The sequence below is a fragment of the Podarcis liolepis genome (assembly GCF_965112155.1).
Source record: "Podarcis liolepis genome assembly, chromosome: 2".
Taxonomy (NCBI): domain Eukaryota; kingdom Metazoa; phylum Chordata; class Lepidosauria; order Squamata; family Lacertidae; genus Podarcis; species Podarcis liolepis.
The window spans coordinates 108,773,745-108,788,737 of NC_139555.1; the positions used below are offsets into that span (position 1 = coordinate 108,773,745).

Sequence of the window (14,993 nt, forward strand, 5' to 3'; positions counted from 1 at the left end):
AGCTCCTGAATGAAAGACCAGGAGGGAGAGAACATGCCAGTCGGGCATGTGTCTCTGCCAGGGTCCTAGTCGAGTGTAGGACGAGCTCCTGACACTAAAACCCCACCAGAAAAACTTAGATCTGCCCCTGAACTGCTGGAGACATAGATCCAGGTAGCACCAGGGCAGCACAGGGTGAACTGGCCCAACCCAAGGGCCACAGTTTCAGGGGTGGGGGTCACAGGGCAAATCACAAACTATTCAACTGTCCCAATTAAATCAGGACATCCTGTTTTGCAGTGCCATGCTCTCATGTGACAGCATGACACTCGGAAATGTACATTTTTTTGGTTCCGTGTTCTCCTGAAGGTCATATGACTTGCACAGGAGCACAGTCCAGAAGACGTACATGCAAGTTTTCTGCAGGGACATGTTGGAGGGTGTGAGATTGTGGGGTCTTAGTACAGTCCTATTAGTAACATTAAAAGAGCCCTGGTGGATCAGATAAAAGGCTTCCTAGTTTAGCACTTTGTACTCACACTGGCCAGCCTGATGCCTTTGGGGAGCCCAGAAGTGGGACACGTGCTCAACAGCACAAGACTTAGGTCATTACCAGCCTGGAGGAAGAACTTCCTTGTCCCAAGGTAGGATGAAGTGGGCAGAAGGAAATGTACTTTGTTACTTTTGATATAGCAGATGTACCCGTTGCCTTTTAATGTTTTGTGCCTGGATCAGAAGAAGGGTAAAGACAATCACCATGTATGGCTCAGTCCCAAGAATGCAGTGAAAACTGTTCTTTTGGATTATGTTAGGATAACATTCCATTTCAGCTTTTGGCACATCAGTTGCTGATTGATGTGAACTATTTAAATTTATTAAATACCTCCAGGGCTACCTCTTCAGTCCTTCTCTAGGTGCCTGTTCAGAAGGAGATGTACTTTGTTCCTTTTGATATAGCAGATATACCCTTTGCCTTTTAATGCTTTGCGCCTGGAGCAGAACGATATGGACAAGGGTCAAGACACACTGCTCTTTGAGCTTATGCTAGCATAACATTCCATTTCAGCTTTTGGCACATCCGTTGCTGATTGACATGAACTATTAAATTAATTCAATACAATACTTTTCCGTGTATAATACGAGGGTTTTTTACTCAAAAAGAATGTTAAAAATCAGGGGTCGTCTTATACATGGATAGTGCAGAGGGGGGACGGGCAATTTGTTTCAGCCGCAAGCAGCAGCTTGTCACTGGTGATTGGGTGGGTATATGCAGCAAAGGCTGCTTAGGATTGGCTGTTGCTACGGCAATTGGGTGGGTGATTAGTGGCTGCGGTAAGGGCTGTTTTTCATTGGCTTCTGCTGCGACAATTGCTGGCTGCTGGCAGCGAGCGGCAGACGATTGGTTGCTTTGGTGATTTGTGTGAGTCTCAGTGTTAGTGAGTGGTATGAGTGATATTCAGCATCCCCCCTCCCCAAAAAAAAGCTGGACAACTCAGGGCAACCCCGCGAAAAAAAACCTCAACAACTTTGGTCAATCCTCCCCCAAAAAATCTCAACTACAGTGGTACCTCGGGTTACATACACTTCAGGTTTCAGGTTACAGACTCCGCTAACGCAGAAATAGTGCTACAGGTTAAGAACTTTGCTTCAGGATAAGAACAGAAATCGTGCTCTGGCGGCACGGCGGCAGCAGGAGGCCCCATTAGCTAAAGTGGTGCTTCAGGTTAACAACAGTTTCAGGTTAAGAACGGACCTCCGGAACGAATTAAGTACTTAACCCGAGGTACCACTGTACTCTGGTCCATCTCCCCCCCCCCCCCCAAATTCTTAAATTGTAGTCCCCAAAAATAGAGGGCGTCTTATACACGGGGGCATGTTATACCCAGAAAAATACGGTACCTCCAGGACCGCCTCTTCAGTCCTTCTCTAGGTGCCTATGGGGTTTGCTGGTCAGCTTCCTGCAGCAACAGCAGCCCTGCAGTTGTCCGGAGGCTTTCAACTCCACCCTCAACAACTTTCAACTCCAGAAGGCCACATGAGCAGAGGAGTCTTATAGAGCCACTACCTGTGTGTTCCTTACTTTGCCTGGCCTTTTGCTGGGTGCAATTTGTGCTCTGAGAGGTGCCCTGCCTGAACCGCCCTGACCCCAGAAGGGCCAGAGAAGAAGTCAACTTCACTCTCTTTGTTCCAGAAAGCCATCCCATGGGGTGCAGCATCTTCCCAGGGCCTTGGGGGCCATGGGTGGCTCTTACTTGGCTTTTGGCAAGTGTTTCCTTTGGACTCGGCGCAGAAAGTAAGTCCCACCTGCAAGAGGAAGGTTTGCATGTAGATTACCTGCACTCTCAATTTCTTCAACAGTGACAAATCCCACTCTACTTTCTGAACTGGAAACAAAGGAAGGATGTGTGCAGTCATATTGTAAATGACAATTATAGTAACTTGGAGAGAAAAAATGTGTGCAGCACACACACACATTTATTTTATTGATTATTTATGCCTCTCAATTTCTCGTCCCCCCAAGGGAGCCAAGGGTGATGTGCCATTATTATGTGACTATAAAGACACAAGATGCACATTGTGAATGAAAGATAACAACAGCGAACACATTGTGCACTATATATATGTATGAAACTCACTGTCACAAATACCTGCAACCTACCGTATTTTTTGCTCTATAAGACTCACTTTTTCCCCTCCTAAAAAGTAAGGGGAAATGTGTGTGCATCTTATAGAGTGAATGCAGGCTGTGCAGCTATCACAGAAGCCAGAACAGCAAGAGGGATAGCTGCTTTCACTGCGCAGCGATCCCTCTTGCTGTTCTGGCTTCTGAGATACAGATTAATTTTTTTCTTGTTTTCCTCCTCCAAAAACTAGCTGCGTCTTATGGTCTGCTGTGTCTTATAGAGCGAAAAATACAGTAACCTCAGTTAGTAAAAGATAGGTCTGTGAAAGGCTGTGAAGAGTCAGTGTAGACAAAACTGAGCCAGTTGCATCAATGGTCTTAGATGACCCACGAGGATCCCTTCCGACGCCACAGTTCTGTGATCCTAGTGGCTCTCAGCTGCAATGCCATTCTAGTACAATGGATTCCATCATTAATTTAAGCACAATGGATTAAGATTTTTAAGAGACAGTTTTCCACAGCGAACGTTCCACTAAAGCCCATGTATGTCTGTGTGATGGACAGCAGAGCCAGACCAGAGTCCGGTGGTGGAGTCCCTCGGAAACCCAGCAGAGTGCTGAAGCCTCTCTCTGATGGACTACGGAGCCAGTTGGGGAGGAACAGCACATTTGGGGGGGGGAGGGATAAAAGGAGCAGTTTCTGTGTGAGTGGCAGCTGATAACACACAAGTCCGGTTAATTAAAAGGGTTGGTTTATTGGTAAATTGTAGAAATTCATGTAATTGGTGTACCGTGAGGAGGATGCACTATATTTAATTGGGGGCGGTTGGCGGGAGCACATCCGCCACATTATTAATGGACGGATTCGCTGCCGTCTGCACAGAGAGTAAAAGTTCTGTGTTTCACAGTGCATGGAATCAACTGCCAGAGCTGCATAATGGAGAAGCCAGGGCTGCCATGCTATCCTCCAGGAGGAATCTGCTCAGTGGGGGATGGTGGTGGATGCTTTATTGAGAAAGAGTACAAAGGTAAGGAGAACTTGCAGCGTGCTTCTTCTCTGTGCGTGTATGCACCTGTATGTGGCGACACCAATTTATACCTCTGTCCCTGTCCACCACAGGCAGTCATGTGCAAATAGTCTGAGGCCCCAGAGCCACCCTGCCATGAGGTAGACTGAGGAGAATGCCTCAAGCAGCAGAACAGAGCAGGACCCAGGAGCAGCAAAATCCCACCACTAGGGTGTGTTTTTTTTTATGCTGCCGTGGTCTATAGCGTAGGCTGGGTGAGCTTACAGGGGCGGGGCAAGGCCAACTGCTGTGTCTGCTATTCGCCGAAGGGCTGTTGTGTGGCACAGCCTCCCCACCAGCAATGTGCTCTTGCACTGCCTCCTTTTCGCACCTTCTCTCCCTCCAGCTGTTCTCTCCCTCTTCCAGACAGTGCGCTGAGGACTGGCTCACTCCTGAAACCCCTGCCCACTCTGCCACTGGGGCGAGAGCAGCAGCCAAGATTGGCTGCTGCTGCTCCTTGCCCTTCTTCTTTAATCCCCAGCTGCTGCCTTCCTGAACTTGGGTGCTGGGCAGCAGGGCCAGGCACCAGGAAGGATCTGCCTTCCCTGAGCGCTAATTTGGGGTCCTGCTATAGAGGGGGAGCCTTCCGCCCCTCCAGGAGCAGGAGCAGCTGCCATTGCCACCAGCAACCCAACCTCAGTAGCACTTTCTTCTCAGTATACATGCATAGGCTCAGATTGCATAGTTGCAATCCTCTACGCCATTGGTTTTGAATTAGCTAATTACTGTGGAGCCCCTACTTTTGAAAATGTCAGTATCTCTATGGTAGTTTTTGTTATGTTAATGGAATATCCTCCAACATCCCAGTGATACAAATTGGGATATGGTCTGGTCCCTCAACGCAATTAAAAGCCACCTCTATCTTGACAACGCCCCCATCTCCTGCGCAGATATATGCACCCCACTCAGTGACCCCTCGCTTCCCACTGGGCACCTCAACAGAGGCCTTGCCCCTCACTCACACACCCTCTACTCTTTCTCTCCCTGCACCATCCAACTGAGGGGGAAAGTGTGTGTGTGTGTGTGTGTGTGTGTGTGTGTGTGTGTGTGTGTGTGTGTTGCAGAAGGTATTCAGCTGAAAGGGAATTGTGCAGGGGATGCTATCTCCAACCCGTTCATTTCAATAGCCTTTTTAAGGTTCACTAAAGAAAAAGTAGCAGGAAGGTGAATAATTGCCTTATATTATTAGTATTATTAAATTTGTATGCTGCCCTTTATCTGAAGATGAACAGGGTGGTTCACCCTTGTTGTTTAGTCATTTAGTAATGTCCGACGCTTCGTGACCCCATGGACCATTAACAAACTACAGTTCCCAAGGGGAGTTGTTCTGTGGTTCACCTCAGGCAGAAAAATGTCTTGGGCTGGCACTTTGTTGGGAACCAAGCCAAATGGGTGGGGTATAAATATTATTATTATCATTATTATCATTATTATCATCATTATTATCATTATTATCATCATTATTATCATCATTATTATCATCATTATTATCATCATTATTATCATCATTATTATCATTATCATTATTATTATCTAGTGGAATAGGGTGCAAACTACTACGTGTAAACTGATTTGAGCAGCAATACCACAGGCCATCCAAGCAGGAATGACAGCTGGGCTCAGGAAGAACCTGAAAAAGCCCTGGGCCCAACTGACCCTTATGCTCTGCAAATGGTGTTATAAAGAAGGCTGGTTCTGCTGTATTCTGTCACACCTTCCCAACATTCTGTCTCACTCTGGTGTGGCAAACTAGCAAGATTTAAAACTGAACAGCAAAGTATGTATCAGCAGATCTGACTCTCCATTGCTGAAATCACTGGGTGGTCCATTCCTAATGCACTATATACAAAAAATGTGAGATAGGTCTTACACCAGGTGATCCTGACAGTAGCACAGGTGCAGTGGTACCTTGGGTTACAGAGGCTTCAGGTTACAGACTCCGCAGGAGGCCCCATTAGCTAAAGTGGTGCTTCAGATTAAGAACAGTTTCAAATTAAGAACAGACCTCCAGAACGTAACCCGAGGTACCACTGTATTAGGAAATACCTCATAAGTAACACAAAGATGCCTTCTTCTCTCCACAATCCCAGATGGCAGAGTGGTGAAAATAACCAAGGACTGTTATGTAGATAATTCCAGATGTGAAACCAAATGGAGAAATCATGCAGATAAAATTGAACATGAGAAACGCTGCTGTGCCGAAGAAAACTGCAACAACAAATGGTAGAGTGTGGATGAAGACACACGTAACGGTGAAGGCTGAAATCCTACCAACACCTCTTATGGATTAAGCACCATGGAACTCAATAGAAATTCCTTCTGATTAAACATTCATACAATTACTCTAGATGAAAAATTGCATCCCTTCTTCTTTAATATTGTAAGACACCCTGATGATTGTGTTGTAGCGCCACCTATAAATCCTGTGAAGAACTAAATAAACATGATTTTAAATGCTGGCTGCTGTCTTTGCAAATAAACTCAGCTTCAGTGATTCCTTAATTCCCATTGCGCACCATGTTCAGAGTGGTGAAAAAAGAGGCTCTTCCTCATTTCACCAAAGGCATGGAGCTCCTAATCAGCTTTCATGAATCTGAATGGATTTTCCATGGGTGCCTGTTCCTGCACAAACATTCCCACAGGACCTGAGACTGTAGCCTTGTGTGTAACTGAGCCTTTCTTCATATACAGTATTCCATTGCCATTGTCTATGCATATTTTTCAACGCACCCATAGATACAGCACCGCAGTTTGCGCCACCTCATGGTATCCTTAGCGCAGGGGTAAGCACACTTCCCTTGGGCACTTAGAAGAAATAAACACACTCTTGTCGCCGCCACCCAGTGGCAGAGGAAACCGCTTGGGCACCCGGAGCGGCAAACATGACATGCACCTGGGGGCGGTGTGATCCACCCACAGAGGTGGGGCGATCCGCCCACATGGGTGCACCAAACCTCCTGGGGGTGGCTGCACCGCCTGCCAACCATGCAAATATGCCTGGCGTGCAGCGTTGGCCACCAGGGTTGTGAGTGCCGCCAGCCAGCAGGTGCATCCCCAGCGGCCAGCACCGCTCGCCGAGCGTATTTGCACAATCAGCGGGCAGATTTTCATGGCAACCGCATCAATTGTGAACATCCGCCCACTGGAGGTGGGAGCGCCGCCATGCCGATCTGGCCAGGGAGATTTTGTCACACACACACCCAGGCATGACACCCGGGTCGCACCACACTCCACACACACACCTTGCGATGCCCCTGCCACCACCATCCAGCAGCCGCCATTTTTTCCTCCACAATGTACCTTTTTCCTGGAGGTGAAAATGAGGATTTGAAAGCTGGCTTAGGCAGAGTTTGATGATTGTTCTACCTTCCTAAGTACTTTGGCAGGCAGCAGGTCTTCTAGTGGACACTGCAGAGTGCCATGCATAGCAGATCCTGGGCCTTGTTCTGGCTTTGTCCATCTTCTCTCTAGCTGGGGAGCAAGCAGCATCAGAGAGGCCGGTTGCATCACAGGCCGGATTCTGTGTCCTGCATGTTAGTGCAATATGCGGTTGGAATGCTGTCAGCTGCCCTTGGTTTTTGCAATGGAAGGGCAAGCAAGACAGAAACTGTGGGTGTTCGGCAGACCTGAGATCCAGCTTTTTTTACCTGTACAGCTCTGTTTCTAAACATTTTATTATTATTATTACCGGTACCTGCCCTTCACCCCCAGCCATGTTAAAGAGGTAAAAAACAACATTAAAAACAACTTACAACAATAAAAAATATGGTACATCTCTTATTATTAATTCATTTGTTACAGTCTGGCCTGTTTCTGTATCTCTATTTGCTCTCTCTGGTTCAGTCTGCATTTAGCGTTCCAAGCAGTTCAGTATTGTGGGAATGGCCAGGGCGGCAGGAGAGGATATATCGTTTGTTAATATCCTTCCTAACTTGCTCTAGCAAGTTCCTTTACTTAGTAGAGTTTACATTCCACTTCTCACGCACAGCAGGTAACTGATTGCAAGCTCATGTGAGCCTATCACTTATTCCTGGTAAGTTCCCTTGAATCCCTCTTAAAAAGAATAAAGGTGCCACATTCTTAGTCAAAGATTATATCACAAAGAAAGGAATATATGATAACAACAAGAAGATGAGGAAAATAACAAAGAGACTATCTGGACAGAACTGTGTAATTAAGGCAGCAGCAAGAGTGATGTTTGGATCCCTTTCGGAGCTTGAAGTATGGGTACCCCCAACAAAAAAATTTAAAAATTGGCTGTATAATTTGGAATTAATGTGATTTGGAATTAATGTGATTTGATTGGCCTGTTAATAAAAATTAGTTTTTTAAAAAATAGAGTTAATGACATGGTCATCCAAATACTCTAATTCATGTCGAAGTACAGTAGCAAAGGTTAATAGCCAGAGCTGTGCACCAGATTCAAATGAGGCCCAAATCTTGGCAAAATCAGGCCTTTCACAGGCCTTGGAATCCAGGGATCCAGGCCTCGGAAGCCACTTGGGGAGGTACAATAAAGATCAGACTTCACACCTTGCAAGCTGGTAAACAGGAGGATCCAATCCTTTTCTGGTGCACTCACTTCAAAATGTATTTTAAAACCCTATACAATGGTACCTCAGGTTAAGTACTTAATTCGTTCCGGAGGTCCGTACTTAACCAGAAACTGTTCTTAACCTGAAGCACCACTTTAGCTAATGGGGCCTCCTGCTGCCGCTGCGCCGCTGGAGCACGATTTCTGTTCTTATCCTGAAGCAAAGTTCTTAACCTGAAGCACTATTTCTGGGTTAGCGGAGTCTGTAACCTGAAGCATATGTAACCTGAAGCATATGTCACCCGAGGTACCACTGTATTTAACTGTATGTTTAAATAGGGTCTTAGAAAACCACCAGAAACCCTCAGATCTGCCCCTGAACTGCTGAAGAGACAGATCCAGGTGGGGAGGGTGTCCATCAGAGCAGCACAGTGTAAACTGGCCCAACCCATCACAGGGCTAATTGCATGCCCTTCAACTGTCCTGATTAAATCGGGAAATCCTGTTTTGGGGGGCCATGCACTCATGCAAGAGCATGACACACAGAAACGAACATTTTTTAGCTCTGCGGTATCTCACTGGTCAGGTAACTTGTGCAGGAGCATGACCTAGAAGTCGTACATCCCAGTTTTCAGCTGGGGCATGTTGGAGGGTATGAGACTGTGGGGTCTTTACACAGCCCTATTAATAACATTAAAAGAGCCCTGGTGGATCAGATAAACGGCTTCCTAGTTTAGCATTTTGTACTCACACTGGCCAGCCTGATGCCTTTGGGGAGCCCAGAAGTGGGACACGTGCTCAACAGCACAAGACACATGCAGTGAGACTTAGGTCATTACCAGCCTGGAGGAAGAACTACCTTGTCCCAAGGTAGGATGAAGTGGGCAGAAGGAGATGTACGGTACTTTGTTCCTTTTGATATAGCAGATGTACCCGTTGCCTTTTAATGTTTTGTGCCTGGAGCAGAAGGAGAAGTGTAAAGACAATCACCATGTATAGCTCAGTCCCAAGATGTTCTTTTGGATTATGTTAGGATAACATTCCATTTCAGCTTTTGGCACATCAGTTGCTGATTGATGTGAACTATTTAAATTTATTAAATACCTCCAGGGCTACCTCTTCAGTCCTTCTCTAGGTGCCTGTTCAACTATGGTATTTTGGAAGGTTGCCTGCTGCTTTCAATTTTTCTTTTTTAGTTTTTATGTACCAAGGTGAAAGTGTCCTTGTTTACTCAGGTTTGGGGATCTCTGTTTTTAATCAGCATGTGATATGATTCTAGCCAGGTTCGGTGTTCACCTTCTAGTAGTTTAGAATTCCTTCATTTTAATTCTTTTTGGTGGATGAACACTTCTATGATACTTACATTTCATTCTGTATAATGGATTCTAAATGTTTGATACATATTCAACTAAGTCCTACCCAGAGAAGGCCCACTGAAAGTAATGAAGGTAAGCTAGCCATGTCTACTAATTTCAATGGGTCTACTTTAAGTAGGACTAACATTGAATACCACCGTCTGTCTTTTAAGATTTTTTAAGCTGCGTTGAGATTTTAAAAGATAGACAATAAACAGATGCAATAAAGTTGGGATGCTTTTCTGGTTCCTTTTTTAAAACCTTACCTGAAAGCCTGCATTTTATTGACCTTTTCAGCATACGGTGAGACTAAAAGCCAGTTTTGGTCAATGAAATGCAGGCTATTGGACGGGCTAGCAGAGAAAACACATTAATGTGTTTGAAGGTGCACTTAGTGTTTAGCTGTTTATGAATGTAGCTGTATTTTATAGTCAGGATGTGAGACACTGAAACCTTGTACTAGAAGAAGAAGAAGAAGAAGAAGAAGAAGAAGAAGAAGAAGAAGAGGAGGAGGAGGAGGAGGAGGAGGAGGAGGAGGAGGAGGAGGAGGAGGAGGAGTAGTTTGGATTTGATATCCTGCTTTATCACTACCCTAAGGAGTCTCAAAGCGGCTAACATTCTCCTTTCCCTTCCTCCCTCACAGCAAACACTCTGTGAGGTGAGTGAGACTGAGAGACTTCAGAGAACTTCTCATCAGAGAAGTCTCTTCAGAGAAGTCTCATCAGTTGAAGAAGGAGCAAAAAAGGTTTTCTTGTATGTGTGTGTTTCTTTGTGGCTGATTAGCTGTTCTCCCTGTGCAAAGGTCAGAGGGGGCAGGGTTTCTGTTGAGGCAGGGGATTAGCTGTGGGAGGAACTTATCAGACCTAGCAGGGCATCAGTTGAAGAAGGAGCAAAAAAGGTTTTCTTGTATGTGTGTGTTTCTTTGTGGCTGATTAGCTGTTCTCCCTGTGCAAAGGTCAGAGGGGGCAGGGTTTCTGTTGAGGCAGGGGATTAGCTGTGGGAGGAGCTTATCAGACCTAGCAGGGCAGCAGCACGCGCCTAGTGGCGCGCGCAGTTTGATCCATCTTTTAGATTTAGGGGAGCTAGTCTCAAACGTTTGTTGGGGGAGACCTAGGTTTTTTTCTTGTGGGGGGGGGTTATTTGTCCTGTCTTCACGCTTTTTATGATGGAGGACCGCTGTAGCCACCCCCAGCGACACGTTCTCAGGATGGAGGGGGAGGGAACAGCTGCAGTCGCCTGCAGTTCCTGCGCAATGTTTGCCATCTTGCCAAAGGTTGCAGGCAGCTTTACCTGCAGCAATTGCATGTTGATTGCCCTCTTAAAAGACAAAGTCCAGCAACTGGAGGAATGTGTAACTACGCTCCAAAGAATTAGAGAGCTAGAGCTCTTCTTGGAAGCAACAGAGCACACCGTCTCCACCAAGGAGGAGACAGGGGACTCCCCTGAGAAGGAGGCTAATTCACCAACACAGGAGCCAGATATATGGAGAAACGTGACTCAAAGACGTAGGAGGCCCAGGGTTCGCTCTGATTGTTTAGAAATACACAATCGCTTTGAGGTCCTCTCCCCTAGCATGGAAGACGAAGAGCAGACTCCATTTGAGGATCTCTCCCTCATTACAGTTGATCAGGTATATGAAGACGAACAGCAAAGTCAGTCATCTGGGAATGTGCAGGCGACCTTGGAACGGACAGCTCACGGAAGAACCCCGACCAAACCTAAGAGGAGGCGTGTAGTGGTGATAGGGGATTCCCTACTGAGGGGAACAGAAGCAGTGATCTGTGGGCCTGACAAGATGTCTCGGGAAGTGTGCTGTCTCCCTGGGGCTAAGATCCAAGATGTAACTGAACGACTGCAAGGAATCATAAAACCCACTGACGAATACCCCTTCCTCTTGGTTCATGTGGGAACCAATGACACTGCAAGCAATAGCCTCCAGAAGATCAAAAGAGACTACGAGGCTCTTGGCAGGAAATTGAAGCAACTAAATGCACAAATTGTCATCTCATCTGTCCTCCCAGTTGAACGACATGGCCCAGGGAGAGAGGGAAAAATCGTGGAAGTGAACAGCTGGCTTCGCAAATGGTGTAAACAGGAACGGTTTGGATTCTTAGATCACGGACTGCAGTTTCTTGAAGATGGACTTCTGGCAAGTGATGGGCTGCACCTCACAACGGTTGGGAGAAATGTTTTTGCCAAAAATCTCAGAAACCTCATCAGGAGGGCTTTAAACTGACTAATGTGGGGGAGGGAGACAGTGCTCCTGAAGGTAGGAGTCTATCAGTAGATGAAGATGATCATCCAAATGTCATAGACCAAAGGGAGCAAACAGCACGCAGACCTAGTGATGGGAGGAAAAAATCCTTAAATAAGAGACACGGGGGAATGATTAATGGACTTCAATGTCTGTACACTAATGCGCAAAGCATGGGAAATAAACAAGATGAGCTTGAGCTCTTGGTACAGCAAGCTAAATATGACATAATAGGCATCACTGAAACCTGGTGGGATAAGTCGCACGATTGGAATGTAATAATGGGGGGATACAATCTATTTCAGAGAAACAGACCAGACAAGAAAGGAGGAGGAGTGGCGTTATATGTCAGGGATGTGTATACCTGTGAAGAGATCCAAGATTTAGAACCTCAAAGCCAATGTGAGAGCATTTGGGTCAAAATTAAGGGAGAGAAGAATAACAGAGATCTCATTGTGGGAGTTTACTATAGATCCCCAAGCCAAACGGAGGACATAGACGATGCCTTCCTGGAACAGATGGCCAAGCATGCAAAAGGAAGGGAGATAGTAGTAATGGGGGACTTCAATTACCCGGATATTTGTTGGATGTCAAACTCAGCCAAGAGCATAAGGTCAAACAGATTCCTCACTGGCCTTGCAGACAACTTCATTGTCCAGAAAGTGGGAGAAGCAACAAGAGGAACAGCCATTTTAGATCTGGTCCTAACCAATGTTGATGACCTGGTTAGTGGGGTAGAAGTGGAAGGATCATTAGGCGCGAGTGATCATGCTCTTCTGAAGTTTACTATACAGCGGATAGGAGCAGCCAAGCATACTAGGACTCAATTTCTTGACTTTAAGAAAGCCGACTTCATAAAACTTAGGGAAGTGCTGGGTGAGATCCCATGGACAGTAATACTAAAAGGAAAGGGAGTTCATGATGGCTGGGAGTTTGTTAAGAGGGAGATAGTAAAAGCACAACGTCAGGCAATACCAATGAGACGGAAACATGGAAGGTGCTTAAAGAAGCCAGGGTGGCTATCTAAAGAACTTTTAACTGAGTTAAGATTAAAAAAGGATGTGTACAAAAAATGGAAAAGGGGGGAAACCACCAAAGAGGAATTCAAAAAAATAGCCAGCACGTGTAGACACAAAGTCAGAAAAGCTAAAGCACAGAATGAACTCAGGCTGGCTAGAGAGGTTAAAAGCAACAAAAAAGGCTTTTATGGGTATGTTCGTAGCAAAAGGAAGAACAAAGAAACAGTGGGGTCACTCAGAGGAGAAAATGGTGAAATGCAAACAGGGGACACAGAAAGGGCTGAACTCCTCAATGCCTTCTTTGCCTCAGTCTTCTCCGATAAAGAAAACAATGCCCGACCTGAAGAATTTGGAGCAAATGATTCAGCAAAGGAAACACAGGCCAGAATAACTAAGGAGATAGTACAAGAATACTTGGCTAGTTTAGATGTATTCAAGTCTCCAGGGCCAGATGAACTGCATCCAAGAGTATTAAAAGAACTGGCAGATGTGATCTCAGAACCACTGGCAGTCATCTTTGAGAATTCCTGGAGAACAGGCGAAGTCCCGGCAGACTGGAGGAGGGCAAATGTTGTCCCTATTTTCAAAAAGGGGAAAAGAGAGGACCCAAATAATTACCGCCCAGTCAGTCTGACATCAATAGCAGGGAAGATTCTGGAGCAGATCATTAAGCAAACAGTCTGTGAGCACCTAGAAAGGAATGCTGTGATCACCAATAGTCAGCATGGATTTCTGAAAAATAAGTCATGTCAGACTAACCTGATCTCGTTTTTTGACAGAATTACAAGCCTGGTAGATGAAGGGAACGCAGTGGATGTAGCCTACCTTGATTTCAGCAAGGCATTTGACAAGGTGCCCCATGATATTCTTGTAAAGAAGCTGGTAAAATGCAGTCTTGACTATGCTACCACTCAGTGGATTTGTAACTGGTTGACTGACCGAACCCAAAGGGTTCTCATCAATGGTTCCTCTTCATCCTGGAGAAGAGTGACTAGTGGGGTGCCACAGGGTTCTGTCTTGGGCCCGGTCTTATTCAACATCTTTATCAACGACTTGGATGATGGACTCAAGGGCATCCTGATCAAATTTGCAGATGACACCAAACTGGGAGGGGTGGCTAACACCCCAGAGGACAGGATCACACTTCAAAACGACCTTGACAGATTAGAGAACTGGGCAAAAACAAACAAGATGAATTTTAACAGGGAGAAATGTAAAGTATTGCACTTGGGCAAAAAAAATGAGAGGCACAAATACAAGATGGGGGACACCTGGCTTGAGAGCAGTACATGTGAAAAGGATCTAGGAGTCTTGGTTGACCACAAACTTGACATGAGCCAACAGTGTGACGCGGCAGCTAAAAAAGCCAATGCAATTCTGGGCCTCATCAATAGGAGTATAGCATCTAGATCAAGGGAAGTAATAGTGCCACTGTATTCTGCTCTGGTCAGACCTCACCTGGAGTACTGTGTCCAGTTCTGGGCACCACAGTTCAAGAAGGACACTGACAAACTGGAACGTGTGCAGAGGAGGGCAACCAAAATGGTCAAAGGCCTGGAAACAATGCCTTATGAGGAACGGCTAAGGGAGCTGGGCATGTTTAGCCTGGAGAAGAGGAGGTTAAGGGGTGATATGATAGCCATGTTCAAATATATAAAAGGATGTCACATAGAGGAGGGAGAAAGGTTGTTTTCTGCTGCTCCAGAGAAGCGGACACGGAGCAATGGATCCAAACTACAAGAAAGAAGATTCCACCTAAACATTAGGAAGAACTTCCTGACAGTAAGAGCTGTTCGACAGTGGAATTTGCTGCCAAGGAGTGTGGTGGAATCTCCTACTTTGGAGGTCTTTAAGCAGAGGAATGACAACCATATGTCAGGAGTGCTCTGATGGTGTTTCCTGCTTGGCAGGGGGTTGGACTCGATGGCCCTTGTGGTCTCTTCCAACTCTATGATTCTATGATTCTATGATTCTATGATTCTATGATTCTAAGTGTGACTGTCCCAAGGTCACCCAGCAGCTGCATGTGGAGGAGCGGAGACACGAACTCGGTTCACCAGATTACGAGTCTACCTCTCTTAACTACTACACCACACTGGCCTAGAGAAGGAAGTGGTGGAAATTAGGTTCCTTCCTCGTCACCCAACTGGGGAAGTCTGCAGG

At 45.9% G+C, this 14,993-nt stretch overlaps 1 long non-coding RNA gene across 1 annotated transcript; it reads left to right on the forward strand.

The window, feature by feature from the left end:
• The first annotated feature begins 2,053 nt into the window (after window positions 1–2,053).
• Window positions 2,054–6,095, forward strand: LOC310702057. Its single transcript, XR_014523175.1, has 3 exons — window positions 2,054–2,272; window positions 3,510–3,629; window positions 5,759–6,095. It is a non-coding gene; the product is annotated as an uncharacterized lncRNA (long non-coding RNA).
• The last annotated feature ends 8,898 nt before the right edge of the window (window positions 6,096–14,993 follow it).